The sequence below is a fragment of the Podarcis pityusensis genome (assembly GCF_964106645.2).
Source record: "Podarcis pityusensis genome assembly, chromosome: 8".
NCBI classification, from domain to species: Eukaryota; Metazoa; Chordata; class Lepidosauria; order Squamata; family Lacertidae; genus Podarcis; species Podarcis pityusensis.
In genome coordinates, this window is record NC_138033.1 from 73,059,055 (window position 1) to 73,079,031 (window position 19,977).

A 19,977-nucleotide genomic window follows, 5' to 3' on the forward strand; every position below is an offset into this window, starting at 1 on the left:
ATTTGCAGCTGTTCTGGAGCAATTGTGGAAAGAACGCCTCTGCCCTTAAAAAGAGCTGGCCACTAATGCCTTGCCCCAGAACACTATGGTATTTTTCTGCTGCTGTAGCCGCTGAGACCCACAGGAAGAGAGGAAGCTGTCTTATACTGAGTCACACCATCCCACCGAGTCAGACCAGCAGCTTTCCAGGGGTTGCAGGAGCCTGGATCACCGAGCTTCCTGACTATCAGAAGACTTGGCATCTGTTTTCAATAGAATCAGCATCATTTTGCAGTTTTGTGGGATCAAAGCATTTTACCTTGCATTTTTACAATCATCTTGCAAGGTGGAACAGTAGTGAGTGTAATCTTCATATTTCAAACAAGTGGAGGAGATGAAGATTTGCCCAAGGGTACTTAATCAGCTTGTAGAGATTTAAACCAGGGAAGGGCACCTCAGGCGTTGGAGCCAAATGCTTTTCTATCTTGTTCTTGGGACTCTTCTCTGGCTGCATCCTGTCCTCAGACACACTTCTCACCTGCCCTACTTCACACCCTCCTTGAGTTGTTGTTTTTTTAACCTGGTCTTGACCTCCGTTAGTGCCTCTTGCTTGCCTGGATGGAGGATAGAGGCAGGGGTGAGCATCTGCAACAGAAGCTTGCAGGGAGATAGCATTTGCATTCGTCTCTCTGCCCGTTTAAGAGAACACAAGGGGCTTCAGTTTCAAGACATGCAAGTTTTGTTATGTGCAATGGAAAACACAACTTAAGTCACACCGAAAGAAGCACTCCAGTGCAGCACTCTAGTTCATTTGCCCATCTACAGAAAATCTCACTGAAAGGCAGTGCATGGAGATCTGCACTGATTGTTGCAATGCATCCCTAATTATAATTACTGTTTAACTATAAGACAATTGTATAATCTCAGGTTGCATATTCTTAGAAGGGAGCATGGCCAGGAGGAGGTCTGGCTGTGAGGGGCCCTGGCTGTATCCTGCAGGGACCCTGCGTTTGGAATTTGCCACTGCGCTCCTGGCTGATAAGGCAGCTTCCTATGAATCTGGAGCCTTCTGCCTGCAAAGGAAGCTGCTGCAGCACCACCCCCATGATGTTTGCCCTTGCCATCCGGCTTGAGAGAGTTGCATTCGCATGGGATGCATTAGGAGGGATGCTTGCAAAACTCTTTCGGGTAACTTTAAGCAGCTATGAGCCGTTAGTTCCTTTTCTAACGTGCCTGTCCTTTGTCAGCAGAATCCAGGCTCTGTTTCCCGGGCTTCTTCTTCTTCTTCTTCTGGGTTTCCGTTACAGCCATGTGGTGTGGCATCTACAATTAAGCTATCATATTAATTATTTACTGAGCAGCATCATGCAGTGGGGAGGGGGGCAATAAAGGGGTTTGATAACAGGCTTGAGAAACTGTTTCCCTTCTGTCTGGGCCACTTCTTCAGTCGCATCAGAGCAATTGCAGCAGCCATTTGTGTGAGTGACAAAAGTGGTCTTTGTCTTGCTTCATTTAAAAAAAGAAGTCATAATTAACAGATAATGGGATTGGCAAAAAAAGAAGATGGAGAAAGATATTGAGGAGAGAAATGATGAGGAAGACAGCTTCTTGGGAAGTTTTTCCTGTTCTTTAAAAAGCAAGAAAAAGTCAAAAGTCTTTTTTTTTTTTTTAAGGATTTTGCTGTTGAGTTTGTTAACACGAAAAGAGAACTTACTTGAAAGTTTTGAGAACTTTTATGAAGGTTTCTTAATCTTAAAAGGAGGGTAGCCAATATAGTGCCCTCCAAGTGTTGGATTCAATGCCCATCTGCCCCAGTCAGCATGGCCAATGGCACTGGAGCCCAACAACACCTGTAGGAGTTGGATATCCCTGTTTTAAAGGCTCTATAATTCAGTGGCTGAATGTGCAGAACGGTGTCAGCTTGCCAGCTCTCTGCCTGGCCCACTGCCCTCATCAAGCCTCTGAGCAAGCTGGCACCTAGGCTTTCATCCACCATCTTAAAAACTTAATGATTCCATATGGACAAGACAATTTGACTTATATTAATGTATTTTTTTAAAAAAAAACCATCACCACCAATATATGGATCACATCCACACCACACTTCCCTCAAAGAATCATGGGAACTGTAGTTTGTTAAGGGCTCTGGAAACTGTGGCTCTGTGAGGGGTAAACTATAGTTCCCATTATTCTTTGGGGGAAGCCATGGGCTTTAAAACTATGGTGTGGATTGACTCTAATTTTTCATGCCCATTTCATGACCCTGACCTGAGCAAACTTATCTAATACATACTTTCTCAAACAAGATACGAAAAAACAAAACAAAATACAGCCTTCATTTGAAATTTGCACTCCCCCTGAATTTTACAATGCAGCTTCTCCATCAAGTAATGTGTCATTATATTAGGGGAAAGTGTGCATATAGATGAATATTTTGGTGAAAATAACATTAAAAAATCCATTACATTAGGGAAAACCGCTTTGTAAAAATGCATATCTTAGGTGAAAGTCACACTAAAATGCTGATGAATTTTCATAACTTTTGTTTTAAAAAATTGCAAACTAATGTGGAAATTGGAGAGAACTACATTCAGCATTTTTAATCATTACTTTTAAAGAATATTTTGCTTTGTTTTTGAATTACATATCTGTTTACTCCCCGGTCTCCTTTGAGGAGGAAGGGTGGGATATAAATTCAGTAAATAAAATAAATAATTAAGAAATGAGAAACTGAAATTGACAGATTTGCCCAGCCCCATTTAACTGGAACTATTAAAAAAGTAAGTAAATAATCCAAAGTTGCTTTGATATTTTTTTTGAATACAGTACTCTTGATCAAAGATACTGTTGACATCCATTGAAAACAGAAGATCTCCAGCATTACACCATCTCTAAACTATGCCATTTGTGCTGGCACAGTCTTACTGCGGTGATGATGGTGGCGAATAATTCCCTGTGGGGGAATTCGCACACTTCTCCGGTTTCCTTCCTGCCTGATGCTAATGGAGGTGTGTCGGCCCCCGTCATCATGTTAATCCTCTCCAGCTTTTGTCTGGACTTGAACAGCACACAAAAGGTAACAAAACTCTCCTTCGTCGCTGACCAGGCTTGTTCTTTCTTCTGTAGAAACCGTTCAGAACCGTTGTTGACTTTACGTGCTTCCAAACTTAGTCATAGTTTCAGTCACAGTGCTGAGCTTGCGTTATCTGTAAGAATGGTCTTGTTGAACAGCACAAAGGGCCATCTAGTTTCGTCTTCCATCGGGCCAACCACACAACTTTTTAGAACCCCCCTCCCTCCCCCCAAAAAATATAAGGTACAGTGGTACCTCAGGTTACATACGCTTCAGGTTACATACGCTTCAGGTTGCAGACTCTGCTAACCCAGAAATAGTGCTTCAGGTTAAGAACTTTGCTTCAGGATGAGAACAGAAATCATGCCTCCTGTGGGACCATGTGTCTGAAGCTGCATTTTAGTGAATCAAGCTCATCAGCCCAGCTTATCGTCTGCTCTGACTGGCAGCCTCTCTCCAGGTCTGTGACCAAGAGAGGTTTTCCTCAGACCTGCTGTTTAAGACCCTTTCCTTCTAAATCAAGAGTTGCTAGGGAACTGAACCTGGGACATTCAGGATGCAAAACATGTGCCTAACCACTCAGCCTAACCACTCAGCTATGACTTATGCCTCTCCAGTCCATCCTATGCGATGGAAAGATATTCCCACTGTGCAGGGGGGCAAGGGAAATAAGGAAATTTTTCTCCACTGGGAGGAAGTTCTTCTAATCCTAGGGAAAGACCATAGCTCAGTGACAGAGCATAGGCCTTGCATGCAGAAGGTTCCAGAGTCAATCTCTGGCACCACCAGGTATGGCTGGGGAAAGGTCTTGTTTGAACGCCTGGAGAGCTGCTGCCAGTCAGTGTAGGCAATACTGAGCTAGATGGACCAATGGTTTGACCCAGTATAAGGCAGGTTCCTGTGTTGTTCCAGTCTTCTGTTTTCCTACATCCAATATCTTACAGACAGTTTATCCCAACCATTTGACATTCAGAGATGCATTGCCTCTGGATTTGGATGTTTCATTCAGTTTTCATGGCTTGCAGCCATTGATAAAGACCTATTCTCCACGCATTTATTGCAACCTTCCTTCAAAAGTCATCTCATCCAGTACTACTTGTGATAACGAGTGAATCCCAGAAGTGACGTGTGCATTGATAATCTTATCTTTCGGTCTGCAGCAGCCCTCAGCCTTTAAATTGGTCAGCATGAATTCTTTATAAGAAGAGGCAGGAGGGAGAGATGAAAAGAAAATATATCTGCAATGCTTTAAGCATATCCCAGCCTCTTACTCTTTTTTCCTGGAATGGGCAATAACAATTAAAAACACACATCAGTGTTTACCTGTCTGGGGCAGTGGAAGAATCGGAGATAGCTCATCACCTAGTCATCGATCGCATCCACACCACACATGTAAAGTACATTCAAAACATATGGCTTTCCCCCAAGAATCCCAGGAACTTTATTCCAGGGTGAGGGGAATTGTAGTTCTGTGAAGGATAAACTTCATTTCCCAGTTCTGGGAATCATGGGAGAGGGGTTTCCAGCTACCCTACATCATGCCTGTGGAAGCCTTGCAATTTGCTGCAGGAGAAGGGCTGCTAGCAACATCATTTTGGGAGGGGTGTTTCTAAGACCAAAGTGAAACAGTCAAGCTCCCTTATTAGTTTTGCTATTGCCAGGAGGTGACAACATAATCTTATTATATTTAAAGTACAGAAATGTTTTGGTGTTGTTGCTATTTTTAAAAAAACACACACATTGTTATTGTTGTTTCATGACATTATTATGAAATTGTTTTTGCACTGTTTTTGGTTTTTGAAATGCATTCCTGTTTTCTTTGTCGTGAGCCACTTTGAGCATGATTCCTTTTGTAGGAAAGTGGCATATGAATACAATTATGAATATGAATGAATGAATGAATTTCTGTTTTCATCAGAATTCTCTGACATCCTAACTTGGGAGTGAGCTGCATAGGATTTGGTTGTGCTTCTTTGTGCAAGGAAGGAGAATTCACAGGATCAAGATGTCAGAACAAGATGGGTTACCCCTCTTTATAGCCTTTAGTGGTTGCTGTGCCTGATGCACAGAGAGACCTTTTGGGACATATTTATATGATACTGTACACTCTGGTCTGTATTGCAAAGTTATGAAACCACAGGAAACTGCTTGCTATAATTATACCTTCAAAGTTGTTGTTTTTTAATCTTTCATACCTATGTGATAGAAATATATTATGTTTACATTTACTTTATTCTAATTTGTTTGTATCTAGGTGGGTCTATATCTTCTAGGTTTGGTTCCCCCCCCCCCAGAGGAAAACAGCAACAGCAGCCTACCTCACAGGAGCGTTGTGGGGAAAACGGGTCAAAGACTGTGGTGCATGTTAAAAATGGTACATATACAGACACAATGAATTGGATTGCTGGTTAAGTATAGCTGGAGAGAAAGAACAGAGTATAGCTGTTTCCTTCTCCCAACAAACCATCAAAAAAGTGTTATCTCATTAGGGTTGTAAACAAGATGGACTTTTTTCAGAACATTTAGTTTAGGAACCAAATTAAATGTTCCAGCGATTTAGGGATTCGATCTGGTCTTTCTCCATAAGCTGGTCCAGGCTCCTGCTGCCTGAATGGCCGGCTTGAAAGGGAGAGGAGGTACCCCACTGTTTTGGCCTAGTGACCCATTCTAACAGGTCCCCTTTGAGGAGAAGCGTGGGTCTCTTTCAAGAGTTCATTCGATACAGCTTACAAAAGATTTTCACCCGAGATGAGAAAAGTTTACAAAAAGTTTTTTGGGGGTGGGGAGGCAGGAGGAAAACGGCCAAGCCTTTTTTTTTTTTTTTTTTTTTAAGGGGAGAATAAATTACCTTTGCTGTGTCTGGGTTGAGCTAATCTGATTAGGCCAACCTCATGAACAGCCCCAGTGAAAAGGGGGGAAAGGGAGGAGAGGGGTGGGGGAAGAGAGAAAAAGCCATAGATTCCAAAGAAAAAGAGGCCATAATGTTAGGCAGGTTCAAACAAAACACAGGGGTCATACGGCCTGCTTGACAACAGATGACAAGATGATAAATCGTTTCGGAGCCAGAACCAATATAATTGATGCTTTTTAAAGAAAAAATAAAAAGCTTCAGGTATGGGAACAGACACTTAATAAGATTAAGGGAGGCAAAAATGAAAGTCCCTGTGACCACTATGGATATTTGCAATGGGTGTTTGGGTAACATAGAAGTTTGAGGGCTCTTGAATGAAGACCGTGGTGGCGGGGAAGGGGGGGGCATGAAGAGGGAGGAACCATCCGAGTTAATTAAGTTAGCAATACTTGATTTCTCAATAGATCAGAGCATTAGGAGTCATGTCAGCTCCACAGAATGAGAAATGTGGAAAGGGCTGGCTACAGAAGACCATGGGAGTCACGTAACCAACTGCTTGGCAAGGCAGTGGTTTGCTGAAGTGGCAAAGAGACAGTTATCACTCTTCCAACATCTCATTAGAGAAGGAACAGTCAAACGACTCACCAGCTTTTGGGAGGATGTTAGCCGACAACTGACAACCACACCAAGCTCCATTATTACCATTTGGTAAATGGTGTTCTACCTTGCAAACCCTTTGTGCTCCTCAATTCCAGAAAAATAGGTGAGGATACACTAAGTTGCTAATTAATAACCTAATTGATTTCTAAATTAAGAACTGTCACTTAGTGGAAGAGCTTCTGCTTTGTATGGAGAAAGTCCCAAGGTTCGATTCCTGGCATCACCAGTGTTCCCCATCTGAAACCCTGGATAGCTGCTGCCAGTCAGAGTGGACAATACAGAGCTAGATAGGCCATGGGTCTGATTTCGGATAAGGCGGCTTCCCATGTTCCTGTGTCTTAAGGGAAGGACCATAGCTCAATGGTAGAGCCTCTGCATGCAAAACATAGGTACAAGCCTCAGCATCTAAAGATAGGGCTGGGAATGTTCCAAGCCTGAAAACCTGGAGAGCCACTGCCAGTCAGCATGGACTACACTGAACTAGATGGACCAATAGTCTGACTTAGTGTAAAGCAACTTCCTATGGCTCAGATGGCCTCAGTGGTGCGGAGTGCCTTCCATCAGCTTCAACTGGTGGCCCAGCTGCACCCCCATCTGTGCATGGATAACCTAACTTCTATTGTCTATAAACTGATAACCTCTAGGTTAGATTACTGCAATGCATCGTGCATGGGGCTCTCTCTGAAGACAGTTTGGAAACTTCAGCTGGTGCAGAATTTGACAGCCAGGCTGCTCAATGGGGCAAGACGGTTGGAGCATATAATGCAAATCTTGGCCTGACTGCACTGGCTGTCAATTAGTTTCCGGGCCCAATTCAAAGTGCTGGTTTCGACCTGCAAGACCTTAAACGGCTCAGGACTGCAATAACTCAAGGACCACCTCTCCCCATATGAATCAACCTGGACCCTGCAATCATCATTTGAGGCCCTTCTTTGTGTGCCATGAGTGGTCTGGAGAGTGGCAACATGAGCACAGGTCTTTTCTGTGGTGGCTCCCTGTTTGTAGAATACTTGACCAGGGATACTTTGCCTTGCGCCTTCATTACATGTATTTCGGCACCAGGCAAAAACATTCCTCTTCTCCCAAGCCTTTGATTAATTAAACAATCTATGGCCTTTTAAACTGGGGCAGGGTATTGTTTTTGGTAGTTACTAGGGTATGAATTTTTGTGTTTTTATATTATGAACCACCCTGTGATCTTCAGATGAAGGGTGGTATGGAACTGATGATGATGATGATGATGATGATGATGTTCCTATTCTTTAATAAAAGATGCTCTTCTGAATCAGACCAAAGGCCAATCTAGCCCAGCTCCTCTTTCCCACAGCTGCCAGCCAGATACTTATTTTTATTAACTTGCTTGTAGCGTTTGTATGCTATCTCATAACATCAAGTTCTCTGTGTGGCTTACAGCAAATGAGTAAAGCAAAACAAAACAAAAAAACAGAACAGAATGTGAAGCATTTTATATTCTGCCTTTCCATACTGCGAGGAGGCTCCCAACCAAACAAAATGAAGGAAGTAAGAATAAAGTGGATTAAAATCAACCACCGGACAGCAGCAGCAACGCAGGTCTGCAGTGCTAACCTGGCAACCCATAGGCCTTCTAAAAGGGCATAGCTCATTGACAGAGATTCAGCTCTGCATGCAGAAGGTCTTGGATTCAGTCAGGCTGAGATGGACTTCACTCGTGTCTGAAATCCACTGCCAGTCAACGTAGACATAGGGATTTAAGAAGAGACTGCTGGATCAGGCCAAAGGGGGTCCATCTGGTCCAGCATCCTGTTCTTACAGCGGCCAGCCAGATGTTCCCAATAGGAAGCCCACAAGCAAGACCCAAGCAGAAGAGCGCTCCTCTCTCCCAAAATTTCCAGCAACTGATATTCAGAAGCATTACTGCCTCTGACTGTGGAGACAGAGCACAGCCATCATGACTAGTAGCCACTGATAGCCTTATCCTCCATGTATTTGCCCAATCCTCTTTCAAAGCCATCCAAGCTGGCAGACATCACTGCTTCCTGTGGGGGTGAGTTCCGCAGTTTAACTATGTGCTGTGTGAAGAAGTACTTCTTTTTCACCTCTCCGGAATCTCCCAACACTCCGTTTCATCGGATGTCCACGTTCTGAGCTACATGGACCGAGGGTTTGACTTGGTTTAAGGCAGCTTCTTATGCTTCTAGGGTTTTGCAGAAGAGCTCTGATCCTCATCAAGAAGGTCAGTCTAACATCCTCAAAAGTGTAGACATAAAGAACCACACAGTGTGAGCAACACAGTGCAGAAACTACCCCATACTTGGATATATATATTTTTAAAGCAAGATTGCACAGTCCCTTGATCCCTTGCAAAACTGGGAGAAATGATGCAAGAGTCAATATTGCAGCATGAATTATGCAAAATAATGTGGGCAGTGGGCACTTTTGCACAAGCTATACAAGGTGCAAATTAGTCAGCCTTTCATGGGAACAGAATGACAGATTTTTTAATTTTTTAATTGTAGTTCCAGCTACAATTTTCTTAGTTCTTCCTCCAAGGAGTTCAGAGGAGTGGGGTTGCAGTCCAATTGTATTTATGTGTACTTGAGTTGAAAGGAAGTCCCACTGTGTTGACTGGGACTTACTCCTGGGTAGAGGCATACAGGATTATAGCCTGAGAACTAGAGATGGATGAGAAAGTATATTCAGTTTGTATCTGAAGGGTCAATTTACCTAATTCACACTTTTCAAAAGAATACACAAACCCAAACCCAGCCATGTTTTGAAATTTACACTTCTCCAAATTTTGCAGTGCAAGTATGCCAAGTAATGAGTAAAGGAATGCATATACCAAAATACAAAATAATGCATATATTCATGAAAATAACCTATAAAATGCACTATATTGGGGGGAAATGCTTTGCAAAAATTCTATGGGGAAATTGCATACAAAAACGTGTGTGTTAGCAGAAATTTTCACTAAACTGCTGATAAACTGTCAGGAGAGCTTATTTTCTTTACATATATAAAAAAGCAAACTGGTGTGGAAATGGGGAGAACTGAACTTAAACTGAAAAGAATTGAGTGTACGATTGGGGGGAAACTAGCAATGGAAATTATGGATTTGCCCCTTCCGACTCACAGCAACCCTGCAAGGTAGATTAGATTCAGAAGGAGCAATTTGCCAATGCCTCCTGGTCAACAGCACCTCAGAGCTCTCCTGCACAGCTCCCACTCACTTCAGTGGATTAACTGAGCTTTGCATCCTAGGACTTATACTGCAGATTGCAACGTCGGACAAATTGGCAAGCCAACACAGAGGAATGTTTTCCCCTTTTGTTCAGTGCATGGGCACGTCCGGGTCCTTAACGTTAGATCCCCCCACCCCCAAATTCCTTCACATGCCGGAAGAACACATTCTGCCCCTTAGCAAATATAATTAAGAACAGTATCTGTGGAAGGGCCATGTAAGGAGATTTTCTTTCCAAGGCCTTCTTAATACAGATGTAATTGACTCTGTTTTCTGCCTTCTGCGTGCAGATTGCGCCGTCCCCACTCCTATTATTCACCCACAAATTAACTGGGGACCTGGTGAAAAGGGCCTCTCCATCCAGGAGTGCGTCTGGAGAATGGAGCTTTGGCTTGTGTTAAATCTGGACATCGCCATTTGCCTCTCTCTCCCTTTTTATCTCTGCCGCCTTTTCAAATGTGTTTTCAAGCCTGTGAGAAGTCAGCAAATATGTGTTTGGAGAAACCAAAGGGGCTCTTGTAAAAAGAGCCTACATCTGTTTCATTCATGGGGTCATGGTGGACAGCTTTGGTTCCCTTCTCCTTTTCTTTCGGAGCAACATGCTCCAAAGGACTGAACTTTGCAACTTCCCTTTAAGCTTCTCCCTGACACTGGGGGGAAGAAAGAAAAAGGGGTGGGGGAGAGTGAGAAGAGAAAATATATTGTTTTTTGGTTCTGCCAACTTCCCTCAGCGGAAGGAAAACCTAGGGGCCAGTTTCCTTGTGAAAAGTAAGTACTGAAGCCTGGTGATGTTTGGGTAATGTATCTGTTTGTGATTATGGATGAATAAGCTAAGGTCGGGTGATCAGGTATGCAGTGAATGTCTTGAGAAGAGTATCACCACCACCCCAGGCAGCATAATACGTTGTTCCTTGCAAAAAGAACCCTTCTGGATCAGACCAAATGCTCATATAATCCAGCATCCTGTTTCTAAGCACAGCTACAAGAAGGCATCAGTCCTCCCTTAGTCTGTCACAGCATATGGCATTTGGACAACAGTGCACTACCTCTTCAAATGGAATTTCTATTTAACTGCTGTGGCTAATTGCTAATCTATTGATAGATCTATCCTTCATAAAAGCTGCTTTCTGCAAAACTCAGGCTTTTTTTTCTCCTTCATTGGTTACATTCAAACTCTTCAGACAGTTTCTCGCGAGCCTCCGCCCACCAATGGAGTGGGGTGTGTGCAAGAGCTAGTAGCCACCAGTCATCAACAGCCATTCAGGAAAGTGCTTTAGTGATCGGTTAGACACAAGCCTAGAGGTGGGTCTCTCTTCATTTGACATCACGCAATATTGTGAGATTGACACTGCAGTGTTCTTTGTGTCATCTCTGCCCCCTTTTAAACTTATTCCCCAAACTGGGTGAAGTTGAACTCTGCCACCATCCTTTTTTAAAAGCTTATTCCAGCTTCTCCAACTCCCATCAGTCCCAGTCAGCATAGCCAATGGTAATGAAATGGGAGATGGGAGTTGGAGTCCAACAAGGCTCAGAAGGCCATGGGTTCCCCATCCCTGGTCTAGATGTTGCTGGGCACCAACTCTCACCAGTCCCAGCATAGCAAATGGTAAGGAATGATGGGAATCGTAGTGCAGGGACACTCACAGGGCAATGGGTTTCCTGGCATAGAGTCCTACAAACATGGTAGAGCCGCCTTTTGGTCCAGTCATTGGGCTGCTCTCCTTGGTGCTAGACATACTGTGATGGCCTGGGACTCGGGCTTGGACTCGGAGCCAGAGGAGTCTCAGTCCGCACCGGATCCTTTGCCTCAGGCGGCAGCTAAACCTAGTCTGGGGCCTGATTCTGGCTTGCTGCTTCCTGTACTGTGGTGCCACTCTGATAATGGCCATGGTGGGTACTGACTGCAGCACGGTAATTTGGCTGAGGAACCAATGGGGACTGGGCTGGCTCTACAGAATTATTGCTCCAGGTTTGGTTGCTCAGTCTCAGTGACTTGGGAAACTGAGGAGACACACAGATGCCTTGCCTTGAATTTGCCTTGCCTTCTTGATCCAGAACTTGACCCCCAACCTGTCTATGAGTTTGTGTTCCTTGCTTGTTTGATCCAGAACCTGATCCAGGTTCTGTATTTGACCATACCAGGAGAATCAGGGCCTTAAGGAACCTGGCCTGCCTGAACCAGAACCAGGTCCCCCATCAGGGGTGCCAACTAGAACAAAATATTTGGGGGGGGGGACAGGTAAGCCCCGCCCCACACAATTGATCACATGACATAGCACACATACACCATTTGAATGGCAATGTCCATTAACTTTGGGGGGCGCAGCACGGTAATTTTATTGGGGGTGGCAGCGAAGACCCCCATGGCCCCTAGGAGCTGGCTCCTATGTCCCCCATCCATCTGCAGCCTGCCTTGGAACTTAGGCAAAACCTTCACATGTTGCTTCTCAGTGCTAAGAATGTTCTCCACCTCTCCATTTAGCCAGGATGTGAAACCTTTTTCCACTCGAAGGCTGCATTCCATTCCAGTCAACATGTCAGAGGTGGGCGGGTTCAATGGAAAAAGTGGGTGGAGCAATGGATGTGACTCTTAAAGGCTACATTTCAGCCTGTGCAAGTCAGGTTCCTACACACACATCGCTCTATCCAAGAGGCAACAGACACAGTCCAAGGACACATTCCATCCAGGCAAAAGCATTCAGTGAAAGCAATGCAGAGTTGCAAGGGCTGGGCAGAGAGGCCTGGTTGACCGCATTTGGCCCCTACACCCAATGTTTCACACCCCTGCTGTGAACACTGTGCTACAACAGTTCTCACATGGCTTTAGGAAAAACTTCCCTTAATGGTAGAATGTTTGTAAAGCACCAGCAGTGGTGGCTGGTATCCCATGGGACTGGTAGGGTGGAAGGCAAAGAGACCAACAGCAGGTGGCACTAGAGTCAACGATGGGTAGAACCAGAGCCAATGGCAGCCAACTAATTCCACTGTTGTGCCCAACCTCTTCCCTTATTAGCTCTGCAGGGCAAAGCTAAGACTAAGGAGAAAGAAGGGGGCAAGTCAGTGCCTCTCCCTGGACTGGTTGTAAGTAAGAAGATAGACAGGTGGAGACTGACTGAGGGCAGATTGAGATTTGGGGGCAGGGTCCCCACAAGCCCCAATAGACCAGTCTCAATGGAGCACTAGTACAGCACAGCAGACAAAATGAAGAAAACACACTCTCCCTCTCCCTCTCTCCCTCCCTCTCTCTCTCTCTCTCTCTCACACACACACACACACACTTTGATAATGCTCAGAGTGAACAGTTGCCTCACAAAACTAAAAACTAAACTAAACCAAACTAAAAGTGTTGAAAGGGGCAAGTCTTGTCAACAGTTGGAAGTAAGACAAAAATAGGCCTTCAGCCTCCGGCACTCGTCTTTTCATATGCCTTCCATTCCACTCACCCCCAGCTGTGGGCTTTTGAGCCTGTGTTTCTCCCCCTACCATCACCCCACCACCTCCAAATTGTAGAAGCTTCACTCTAATAAAATTAGGCTTAAAGATCAAAGAGGATGGAGAGCTTTCTCGGAGGAAGCTTGCCTTTTACAAGTGGGTTTTTTCTGTTCACGGGGACATAATCCAATACAAACAGTTGTGTTAATAGCATGTTCCTTGTTATTCGTGGGGAAAGTGACTGAGAGAGGGGGGTGCCAGTCCCAGTTCTTAAAGCACAACATTAAATTAAGTCTTGTTTTCATACAGACATGGTGCAAGCCAGGTGGAGGCATGCCACCCAGGAGGTAGATTCTCAAGTTATGATGCAGGACCTGGCCGAGGGAGTCAACAACATGCCCGCCAACCAATCAGCAGGACTACCTCAATGTCCTAGCTTCCCACCTTAGATGCAATATTCAGACTCTCAGCTCAAGGAAACCTGAGAGCTTTATTCAATAAATCAGTACACAGTCTCAGAATTAGCTAACAGTATAGGATACAGGATTCACAAGTCTACAACAAATCTCTACGGTTCATGATCAGGAGAAGCTAAGTTGCTGTCCCAGTGCTTGACAAGTCGTTCCTGCTCTTCTTTATAGAGCAGGTCACTTGTGTGGTTCTTCTCCCAAGAAAGAAGACCAAGCGTGCAAAAATGTGCTTTGGCGGATCAGCTGGGTATGTCTGTGCCAGCATAGACAGTGATTTGTCCTAGGTGATGGGACCTAAGTCAGTCCTCACCCCAGGTACCCTTCTGCCTTTGACTAGCCAGCCCCACCAATTGGTTTGCTGCCTCTTCAGCTACTTCTTGTCCAAAGGGAGGGCAAACACTAACCCATACAGTTTTCTATTATTTCTGGGACATCCAGCAGTAATGGGTCAGAAAGCTCTCCTAACTTATCACATGGACTCTCTCCACCTCCAGACTCTTAATTCTTCTCTGACAGATCCTGCCAGTCCTGCCCTGAACTGGTGGGTTGCATGGGACCCATGATATGCAATCTGCTTTCTCTCATGCACCTCCTAAAATGAATCTCTGATTTTGCTAACAGGACTACAATGTTTCCTGCTTTACTTAAGGTGGGGGCTTCAGATGATCACCTTTCACATAAATTTGGGCCCAAGAGAGGGCAGCCATTCTGGACCCATTATTTTAGGCAATGGCACAGAACTGGCCTCCTGGTGTCACCTGGGTTAGGAGGATTCTGGGGTGTGAATGTTCTTGTTTGAGCTGGCTGCAGTTCCTTCCAATGGCTCAGAGAACAAGGAACCACGAATCACTGCTTGATCTGCAAAGTTATTGATCTGAGCCCCAGGAAGCCTAAAAAGCTACATTCCTGATAGGTTATACCAGATAATGATGGTATGTTTAGCAGCAATATATGAGTCAGTGTTTTAATGATTTGCTATTTTTTAAAATGAGCAAATATATGAGTGTGTTTTTTAATTCCATCATACATAATATATAAACATTTGTTGGTGTTAGATGTATTTTGCTTTTATACTTATTGTATATCACCCCAAACTTGAGATAAAGGTGATTCATAAGCTTGTCAAACAAACAATATACCTTCCACTTGCACAATAAAACAGAGAGTTGTATTCAACCTTCAGCCTTTTCAAAGTAGAGCTGTTGAATATAATGAACATGACTACAGAGGTCCATGTATTTCAATGGGTCTACTCTGAGTAAAACAAACCCCACTCTCCAGCCACCTTCACAGACGACCACTGTTCAAGGCCTTAAATCAAACCCACAGCCTGAGTTTTCAATAGTGAGGAGGAGGATGCAGAATCTCATGGGAGCTACAACTCCCAGTTCCTTTGATGTCTGCTGAAAGACAATGCTGGCTTAGTATGACACATCTATAGTTGTGTGCAGCTGCCTCTCATCTGATGGTGTCTCATCCAATGGTGGCAAACCATGAGAAATTAACTCAGAAAATGCAGAGCCCAGAAGCTAATTGCTTACAGAGACCACAGCAGCCTCTCCCTCCTTCCCTTCCTCTACCTTGTCTATCCAGCTGTTTTGAGATGGATTCAAAGTGCTGGTTTTGAACTATAAAATTCTTTACAGCTCAGGACCCCAATATCTTCTGGATCCTCTCTCCCAAAATGAACCCAACCTAGACCCTTAGATCTTCTCCTGAAGCCTCTCCCCAGGTCCCCGCTCTGGGGGAGTCTCAGAGGGTAGTGACAAGGGAGAGGGCCTTTTCAATTGTGGCTTCGCATCCAGGGGACTGCTTTCCTCACTGTGTCATGGTGCAGTGAAAAAGGAAATGCAGGAAAGTGGGCTTGTTTAAGAGCTGGAGCAATTAGGTTTGCCAAAATCATGGGGTGAATGAGGTGAAAACATACCGTAGTTTTCGAGTTTGACCATTGTTAGAGACATAGGAATATAGGGAGTTGCCTTATACTGAATCAGACTATAGATCTGCCTAGCTCAGCACTATCCGCAATGGCCGGCAGTGGCCCTCCAGGGTCCTGGGCAGGGATCTCTCCAAGCGGTACCTGGAAATACCAGAGATTGAACCCAGGCCCTTCTGCATGCAAAGCAGATGCTGCACGGCTAAACTACAACCCTTCGCAGATGAGCATAGTTTCAGAGAATGTGGAAACTAATCACACCGAATGTGGAAACTAATCACATCGAGGCCGAAATCTTATTTAGGGGTTCCTTGCAGTTTCAATCAGAGGTCACCTAAGTGGGCACCATGTGCCCACAGAGGCCTTTGTCCACAAGGTCCCCACCTAGACTCCCCCACACACCAAGTAGGCTTGAAATATGTATTTCATTGTAACCGACAGAATAGGTTGTGGTTTGTGACTGATTGCAGCATGAGTGTGTAGTGCCCACTACAATTTCTCCCATTTGCAAATGTGCCTGTCCACTCAAACCTGGCACCCCTGGTTTAACACCACTTTGCAAAATTGTGTGCATTTCTCTTTAAAGTGAAAGGTTGTGTTTTCAGCTAGCTGAATGTCTGTTGTTACAGCTCAGTGTGTTTTACAAGTTGAGCCTATGCACTCAGAATTAAGCACTGATGGGTTCAGCAGAGCTTACTCCTAAGAGACAATGCACTGGATTGCAGTCCTGCTGATCCTAATAAACTGGGCAGTATGCTGTGTACTGCTGTCCTCCCACATGAGAATATATCATAATACAGTGTTCTTCAATCCAGATGTGGGTGGACTACAAGCCCCATCATCCACACCCAGCTTAGCCCAAGGATGATGGGAGTTGTAGTCCATCCACATTCGGGAACCCCAGGTTGAAGAACACTGTAATAATGCAGTGACACAGCTACCTGCAATTTTGGACCCTCCTTAGGGATGGTGGTGAGGAGGGCCGTCATCATAAGCTCCTGCACTTCAAAATATGCCACTGCAACACTGCTTCAGATTTTATTCATATTTACTCAGAAAGGGTACCAATATTGAATTCAAGGGGACTTACTCTACAGCTAGGATGAGGATTTTGTGTGGGCCTCTGTATGTTGCTGAACTATAACTCCCATCATTCCTGGGAGACTAGGAATGGAGGAGAAATTTGACTCAGTTTGGATTTAAAGGTGAACTTAGCTAAAACACAGCCATCCTTCAAAATCTGGACTTTTCCAATTTGTGCAATGCAAGTTCTCCCAACAAGTAATATGTACAAAAATGCATATATGAAAGTGTGCTTATGTCAGTGAGCACACACAAAAATCATCATATTACGGGAAATGGCTTTGCAAAATGTTCATTTCCAGCAAAATGTTCATATCTGGCGAAATGAGCAGTAAAATGACGGATTTTCATGAGGCTTAAAAAAAATTGCAAAATTATGTGGAAATGTGGAGAAAGGCACTTAAGACTGGGGAACAAATGAGAAACTTTGAGAAACTGAAATGAATGGATTTACCCCTCCTTCCTTACTCTACTGTAGGATGGAGAAGCGTGGCTCTCCAACAGCAGTTGGACTACAACTCCCATCATCCCCGACTATGGGACATGCTGGCTGGGGCTGATGAGGGCCACAGGCTCCCCATCCGTGCTTTAATCAGTCTTAATAAAAAGCCAGAGCTGGCACTCAGGCAGAGACACAGCTTGGAGTCTCATTTCTGAATGGTGCTTCTTATCTAGGGATGGGGAACCCCTGGTCCTCCAGATGCTGTTGGAGTACAACTCCCACCTTCCCTGACTATGGGCAATAGTGGCTGGGGCTGACTAAAGTTAGAGGGCCACAGCTTTCCCAGGGGGAAGCTTAAGAGTTCAACCAACTTCTCGATGTTTAATCGTGATCTGAAACAGACCTATCAAACAGCCAATAGGTGGCACTATTGGGCTTCCTCTCTCTCTCTCTCTGTCCCTCACCTATCCACCGTTTTTTTCCCCAGCCATTTCCCAGACAATAATTGTTCACGAATAAGAAATTGAAAAGAGGGTAGGAAGAGGATTCAATTTTCCAGCCACCTCTTCCACACCACACACACAGAGAGCTCCCCACTCCTTTAAACTTTGGGTCGTGCTTGGAGATTTGATTATCAGGGAGGTGGTCTGGAACAAAGCAAAGCAAAGCAAGAGGAGGAGTAAAAGATCAGAATAAATTGCTCGACTCAGTTTTGTGTTGGTTGCATGTGGCCCAGCTCACAAAGATGATTCACATTTAGATCTTAAAGCAGGGCTAACAGAGCTCAGAACCAATATCCACATGCCCTAAATAATTTCCATACCAGGAGGGGAAAGGCCCTCTGCATATGTTCAAGGAAACTCCCCACATAAAGGCCACCTCCCTGCCAAGTAGGTTGTGATAGATGCCTTGTATATCCATGGGCTGCACTGCCACTTGCTCTTTCTCTGGTTGTTGTGAAGTTAAGACTCCGTGGTGTATGGGGAAGATAAGATAGGGAGACAGAGGTTTTCCAATTAGTGCTGGGGTGTGTCCAAGAGACCAGCCCTCAAACATGAAGTTCACTGGGTGACCATGTGAAATCGGTCACCCTATTTCAGCCCAACCTACCTCACAGGATTGTTGTGAGGATGAAAGGGTATGTGTGCGCCTTCCCAGGAAAAGGGGAGTTTTAAGACAGGAGATCATTAGGTTCTGCTGTTCTTCATTACGACACTTCTTAAGATGTGGTTCTTTGATCATGTTCTCCCATTATTGCTTTTAAAGTCACTTTGTGGTCCCTGCTGGGCCTTTTTACCCAAATGAAATAATTAATAAAATGTTGTGCATGTGACCAAACAAGAGACAGTCTTAACACCTATTTAGTTAAATGTTTCAGCTTATGCCTTCCTCAGTAACACAGCTGGGATTTCAAAGACCCCTGAGAGCCAAGAAGCAAGCCCTCATGAAAAAATACACACATTAGGAGGTTGCAGCACTGTGCTGACCCTGCCCTCTCATGTCCATGTGTGACCCATGGCCAAGAGATGTGTGTAGAGCCATGCAGTTAAGGGGGACCTTGGACCAATCAGGATTTCCCCCTTTGCGTGTATATGGGCACGGTGGTGTGCACATAGGATATTTTCTCATGCTCTCCAAACATGCAGCCAGTGAACTGTGTGGTTGCCAGGTGTGTTGGCAGTGGTTGCAGAACACAATCCTGCTCCCTCCACCAACACAAAAAAAGTGTTCTTGTAAATACCGCCATGTGCCAGGTAATAGTTTTAAGAACATTTGGATATAAGAACTACTTTTAAAAAAATAATAATGCGGCAAACATGCAAGAGAATTTTATTTCCGTAACTTGAAAGCCTGGGTAGAAAATAAGAGTGTTTTATCTTGTATATCAAGTCCACAAGGTTGCTATACATACAATTCCTCTTCCCACCCCATCCCTTTTTCATTTTGTGTGGCATCTGTGAGCAGCCACTGTGTTTTGTTTCTATGGTTTGTATAAGATAGATAGATAGATAGATAGAGATAGATGATACATCCTAACACGCTAAAAAGAAAGTATATGCTGGAGAAACAAAGATCCGGAAAACTGCTCCAAATCTTGACAACAGTCAACACACATATAGTGGGACAGAGAGCAAGCCCTGTTGAGAGACTGCATATTCTCTCTTGAACGGGAAGCTAAACAACACTAATGAGAGAGAGAGAGAGAGAGAGAGAGAGAGAGAGAGAGAGAGAGGACGGAGGCGTGGTTTTCCCATGAACTGCTTTCCCTCCACTCGATTGCACAGTAGGACTTTTTTTTTCTGGAGCCTTTCCTCCTCCTTCTACCCCCCCCCCTCTTCCCAGTATGAGAGAGCGTGTATTATGTGCTAGTGTGTGCGTGCGTGCGCACGGTGCAGGAAGCCAGAAGCCCTTTGGCACGTGCTCCCGTGGGCGAGGCAGGAGGAAAGGAAAAGGAGAGCAGGAAGGGCTTGCGCGAGCGAGTCAGTGAGCGCGCGCGCGCGCCCCAATTTGGCTTGCCGGGGAGCCGGGTGGAGGCACGAGAACAGCTGGCGGCTGCTTTAGCCGCTGGGTCCGGGAATGGGGGTGGGGAGGGAGAGACTCTTGATTGACAGCTCCGGGAGTTGCCAGCCAATAAGAGGCAGTTTGGCTTGCAGCCTTTCATCCATTGGCTGCCTGCCTGGCAGGGCTTCGCGTGCCGGACCAGCTGCTGCTGTGGCTTGCTTCATTTTTTTTTATCCCCCCACCCCACCCGCTCGTTTCCCTCCCTTGCTGCTGGAAAGAGAGTGGTTTCTTTTCTTTCATTTGCAACAGCTGGAGGGAGATGTGGG

General features: G+C 44.9%; 1 long non-coding RNA gene across 2 annotated transcripts in view; it reads right to left on the bottom strand.

Moving 5' to 3' along the window:
* Positions 1-19,977, bottom strand: part of LOC308482837 — a 107,480-nt gene that overhangs the window by 35,204 nt on the left and 52,299 nt on the right. The window contains exon 3 of one of the 2 annotated variants that reach the window (XR_013989447.1): positions 9,091-9,217. The exons of the other annotated variant lie outside the window; for it this stretch is intronic. This is a non-coding gene — a long non-coding RNA (uncharacterized lncRNA). Of the gene's footprint in view, positions 1-9,090; positions 9,218-19,977 lie in introns of those variants that run through there. 2 annotated transcript variants of the gene reach the window in all.